We start from the raw sequence: 6,233 nt of genomic DNA, 5'->3' as shown, positions 1-6,233 counted from the left end.
AAAAAAAAAAAAAAATTTATGAAGCAAAGTGTCAGGATGTCGTCGAAGTTTTAAAAGATCAGATCATTTTATATTATATTACAAAATCACATTATAATGCAAATTATAATTATTCAAATTCTATCAATTAATATTTGATGATAATATTCACGATATTTTACTAATAACGAATAAATTAGGTGAAATCAAAAATAAGGATTATAATAAATAATAATAATTGTAATAAGTATTAATTATGAATATTATTGATAATTATAAGACTAATTTTACAAAAATAATATGAAAATATGCAAAAAAAAAAAAAAAAAAATCTGAAACTTATCAAAAGAATATACTATAGAATTATGATTGGACAGTATCCATTTATTTTTAATATTTATGCAATAAAATAAAATTAAAGATTGATAGTGAAAGTTGTGTAATAAAAATAAAACATTTCATTAAAAATCAACATTAATTTTGTTAAAAGCAGCTTCTTCGTATCTTTAATAATTAAAGAAATAAAAAAAAAAAATCTTCCTCGTAATTTTTATCGATTTGGTCAACCGCACTCTTAATAATTACCCTCATCATTTGCGATTGTATGTAATTATTAACCGCATTTCTTGCGCGAGAATCACGTAATAAATACATTTTGTAACATGCACGGGATTACGCGTAATCGTGTGGCACACGGAACAATTATATGCAATCAGCGATTGCCCGTTTACATACGCTTTCGTTTCATCTCACGTATATCAATACCATTTCTGGGACGAGAGATTTCGTTAATTGCACGCCTCGTTCGAATCCTCTGCTCTTCATTTGTGATGTGCCTAGCAAACGTTCGTTCTATCTCTGATTTACGCTAGCTCTATTACATCACGAATTATTCTTCACTTGATTGACAAATAAAAATTAATCGTTAGAAAGGATAGTTTGATTCTTTTAGTTAGATGTCGAAAGTGTCTCTAAGCGAATTAAAAATTAGTCAGAGTTGATAGATGGAGGATATTTAAAAAATTTTGTCTAAAGTATGAAAATATATAGATGCACATAAAATGAACAGATTATCCACATATTTTATATGTGCTACGTGATGACAATTAGGAATGTTAATATTTATTACATAAAAACTAATTAAGTGATAAAAGCATCAACACGTTTTATTAATTATAAGAACAAAAAATGTAAAATTTGTTGTAAAATTTGATAGCTTTGACAACATTAAACGAATATTCATTAGACGAAGCAAATTTTTATTCGAATATTATTTATTTAATTATATGTAAAAAAAAAAGGTAAATTTATAAAAACAAGTGAATTGTTTTGTAATTGTGAAAATAAAATAAACATGATAGTCTGTGTAAATATCATATTTCCCGCATCGAAATTTATTTACTGTTCGCATTAAAATTTTTACATTTTGCCAATATTATATTATATTATTCAAAATGTTTATCAAGTATTGGTTCGTCAATCATAAACAAATCTGATTGAAAATTAAATTGTACAATTAATTAATACTGAACTGATCGTCTTTGGTTATAGCGTGATTGAAGTAAAATACAGGTCGGGGTTAGAAATTGCATTCATCGATTGCCATTGAAGAGGCAATTATGTCTTGTGCGGGCTTCGAGTTAGGTGAATGTTAACATCAATTGGATTATTTTAATTGATAGATAGAATAGTTGAGTATTATGAGCGATTAAACGAGAAATTGTAATATAGTTAAATTCCTTTCACAATTTTCACTCTCTACGAAATTTATAAACATTCAAATAAAATTGTTTATAAATATAAATCAATCTTTACCAATTTTTAAAATTACTTAAATATTTTTACAGCATAATTTTTTGAAATGATAACACATTTTGATTATGAGTATTAATTGCTTTTAATTATTATGTAATTTTTATGTCAAGTAAAATTTTAATAAAACTTTCACACACACACACTTGAAGATATTCTCATCAGTTGAGAAATACTGATACGGATCAGTGATTTTCAATCTCATTATGGCATTCACAAAATAATTAAAATTTTACAGCATATCGATTATCTTCAATTTTCTTTTTTTGGAATCATTTTCAAAATCTTACTTACAGCAATAATTAAATAGTAATTTTTATTTTTATTTTTTTATATAAATTCGATATGATTACGATCATTTCAGATATATATCTGTGAACTTCTCATATTATGTATTCAAAAATATAAATGATTCTTTTTCGAATATTATCCTATTAGTCTCAATTTATTCCCCTTTCTCTTCCCACTTAGTTTTCTTCGATTTCTTATCATCCTACTAATCTCAAAAAAATTAAAATCATAGTAATAGGAAAATAATTTATTCCTCACTTTCCCTCTCCCCCTTGACACAAAAGTAAATGAAATGTGCCCTGATCGTAATCGCGTGCAATCTTACATTTCAAAGGAAGGAAACGTAGATTATACGGTAAATTTACGGGAGAGACCACCAGCAGATAGAAATATCCCGAGCCGCACTCGAGACCGCAGCTAATATTTGCAGTGCGAACAATGCACCGAGTGGCTGAATGCTCGAACGTTCGTTATTCCTGATACCTGGAGTGACGTATCTAGGTGGAGGGAAACGGGGGAACCTTTGGTTATACCCGCTTCTTATCGTGACCTCCTTGCGCTACTTGTCCGCCTGTTCTGATGGTAATTCCCTTTCTTTCCCATTTTCTCCCGTTTTTGTTCGATATAATTGCCAACCAACGCGAGGTGTCTCGCTGTTTGACCGTTCGAATTCTGCGTTTCGACTTTGTAGTCGGCGCGAAATTGCTTGTCATTTCACAGAAACACAGATTCTTTGGAAACTTTTCGATACAAGCGTGGATCGGATTTTTTTCGGATTTTTCATCTTACGTTCATCTTTGGAACTGACACCGAAATTGCTCGTAGCTTTCTGCGATTTCTTTAGAGGAGAAATATTATTTTTAAAATATTAGAAAATTATTAATTAGAAAAAATAGTAAAAGGAATTTTGAGATCAATTTTCGTGCTATGTGGAACGTGTATAAGTCGATCCGAATGTTCTGATAGCTTTAAGATCGAATATTTTGGTTTAAAATAATTTTCATATTCGAATTTCTAAAAGAAATAAATTTAGGAAAGAAACGTTAATATCTATCTTTCTATGTTCCAAATCGTTTTTGTACAGAAGAAAGTTATTAAGTGCGAGTGTCAAGCGAGTGTCGAGTTTGATTTTGATGAATTTGATCGCGAACGGAGTAAATTGAATTGGAAACTTTGTAATTCGATCCTTTAATCTCTTGTCTATTTATCTTGACGATCAATTTTCGCTTTCCACCAATGTCAGTTAAGAGTTTCAAGTAAAACGGGGAAGAAAACGGATTGATGGTGAAAACTTTCCGCATTATCTCCACGAACGTAATTCAAAGGATGTTTGAATATTTAATAACATTTTTCTCGTTGAAATAAATCGTAAAAATAAAAAACGATAAAGAATTCAGATATTCAGAATATTAAATTTTAATTTGAAGATATTTTAAACGATATAAGTTAAACGAGTACATATAAATGTATTTTCTCTTTCTTTTTATCTTTACTTTATCTTTTTATCTTTTTTCATACGAATTACAAATTATTAAAATTATTATTAAAATATTATTCCATAACTATAATAAATAAAAAGATGATATATAAGTTAAATACCGTGTAATCTTGGACATTAAAAAATCATTTTAAAAGATAATATTATAATTTATTAAAAAAAAAAAATTTATGTAAAATTTTTCAAGGAGAGCGCTTTGTCTATTCGAAGCAACAACGTGGTAGAGAGAATTATTAAAAAAAAAAAAAAAGAAAAGAAAAAGAAAAAAAAGAAGAAGAAAATTTACCACGGGACTCGGTAAAAAGCGTGAAATCGCTGAAATTGAAAGGATAAGCATAAAGCAGATTGCAAAATGAAGAGAATTTATACGACACACAATGCGGGTTGTTACTTTCCCCTTGAAAAATTACTCCTACATACCGTGTATATCTGTGTGCACGATGAAAAGGGAAAAGGCAAACAGTCGAACGAATTAGCACAATGAACGCGCGCCAACGTGAAACGTAGGAGCGAAAAAATAATTTAGGGAAGGAATATTTATCTTAAAACGATGCTTGAATTTGTTAGTTTGTTGTCAACTATTTGCTCTCTAAATAAATTGGATATTTTTTTAAATGAAAACATGTGCAAATAAATTATTTTCACATTTTAAATGTTCAAGATCATTACCTCTAATGATAATTAAAAAAATCAATAATTATTATCTAGATCATATATCTTCTTACAGTTGTCCTGTAAAATTATTTTCTACGATGAATAGTTTCATATGAATAAGCTTCGTATGAAAATAGGCAATACGTTTTTACTTTTGAGTTCTATTGTATTTTTTGCGCCCATCAAAATACGAATTTACATAAACATCCGCATAATCTGATTATGAATAATGTGTTTCCGACTAATGTCCCTTCAGAGCACCGTAAAATTTGTCGCTCCTTGTTGCATGCGTTGTATGTAGGTTAATTGTGTTATATAACGAGGTGCACGTGTGTAAAAACACGAGTCGATAAAGCGATATAATTTTCAAAATTGAAAGGTATCAGCGAAGAGGCGTATTGTATCCACTGGAAACAATGGATAACGGCAAAGACCTACATCGCTGAAACTGCTCTGCTTTTGAGAATCGATCGTGTTGCATTAAGCTCTTTAATTAAAATGTTGCCCGTGTGTGTAAGTACATGAAGTGGTCAAGGAATTCTTGTATCGATACGTTGTAAAAGTTGTTTAACATTTAGGATTTTCTGAAATTACGGCGATGATTGAATCATGACAGCAGTGTGAAACTTCTTCGATATTGATTTAATATCGTGTATTTATTTTTATTTTTTCAAATACTATTTTGGAAAATAAAAATCATTATTGCCAAATACGAGAAAATGAAAGTGATATTTTTGAGGAAAAAGAATGACATTATTTTATGAATTGTTAAAAGATCAGCAATATTTCGTCGTGAAATGAAAGGAAATAACGATTTTAGAAAATTTTACAATCTAAAATCATCTATATAATATTAAAAATATTGAAAAAGAATTGAAAGAAAGAAAAAAGGAATATTTTCAAAATATATGACATAATAATAATTAGTATTTCGTAAATTTCTAATTACGAAATATATAAAAAAAAAATATAAGTATTACGATACAAATTTGAATCATCTAATGCACATATAAGGAATAAGAGAAATATGTCGTTCTTATGATAAAATTCTTTGCAATTCTAGCGGGGAAAAAGGTCAATTTTTAAAGAGGACACGGTACAAATCGTCTCGCGAATTATCAAGTTTCGCTACGTTATGAAATAGACTTAGCGCCTATCTTTATTGCATGCATATGTGTGCAGTATTTCAGGTTAACATGCATTGCCTCTAATACTCCGCCAGGTAAGTACATTGTACCTGTACCGGTACGGATGTAATAATGTCGCGCGATGCTAGTGACATAACTCAACGATGGCCACCATTCATGTTACAGAGTGTCTGAATTTTAATCAGTGACATTTCGAAGAATATTAATTTGTTAGTACACGACATTATACTTTGTATTACGACGACTTTATTTTATTTTATTTTTTTTCTTTTTCGATATATAATTGCTAATAAGAGAAGATATGGAAGCCAATTTTTTTCTATCTTTTTCTATCGTACATTTTTATAATTAATTTTAAAAAATTTTAATTATCCTTTCTTAATTTCTTAATTGTTTATCGATTTATTAGAAGTAAAATTGATTGAATTAATTATTGATTATTGCTGATATATTTTTAGTCCTAACTTACAACGAATATACTTAAAATTCCTCAATTATAATAAATATTTTTTTTAACTTTTCAAAATTTGTATTGAATTATTATTATTATTTGGAAATTAATCGATATAGAAAATTAAATTAACGAATACCAAAGTACAATGTTAAAAAAATTGTGGATATGTATATCAATTAATATAAATTCATGGATTTTTAAAATTAATTTTTCTGTCTTGTATATGTGCAATGAGTATTATATTTTATGACCACTTACGTATTAATTTCGTAAAAACATATATCAAAAACCTTTTTTTTTTTATTCTTCCGCTAATTAATCTTTTTCAAATTGAATAATGGTATCTAATATGACGTAAATTTCTTATATTAGAAAATAAATATATACAACTTATCTT

General features: G+C 28.0%; 1 protein-coding gene and 1 long non-coding RNA gene across 5 annotated transcripts in view; both read right to left on the bottom strand.

Annotated features, from left to right (window-relative positions):
• The window catches only part of LOC102676255 (thyroid receptor-interacting protein 11-like), a 60,413-nt gene that overhangs the window by 21,347 nt on the left and 32,833 nt on the right, over positions 1-6,233 (bottom strand). The gene's annotated exons all lie outside the window — the stretch shown is intronic.
• LOC116186688 overlaps positions 1-6,233 on the bottom strand; it is an 18,693-nt gene that overhangs the window by 9,660 nt on the left and 2,800 nt on the right. Inside the window, exon 2 of the long non-coding RNA XR_004151710.1 lies at positions 5,600-5,610. This is a non-coding gene — a long non-coding RNA (uncharacterized LOC116186688). The remainder of the gene's footprint in view (positions 1-5,599; positions 5,611-6,233) is intronic.

This window comes from Apis dorsata, unplaced genomic scaffold (assembly GCF_000469605.1).
Source record: "Apis dorsata unplaced genomic scaffold, Apis dorsata 1.3 scaffold_1254, whole genome shotgun sequence".
Taxonomy (NCBI): domain Eukaryota; kingdom Metazoa; phylum Arthropoda; class Insecta; order Hymenoptera; family Apidae; genus Apis; species Apis dorsata.
Note: the sequence above shows the minus strand (reverse complement) of the source record. Positions and strands in the feature narration are given on the sequence as shown.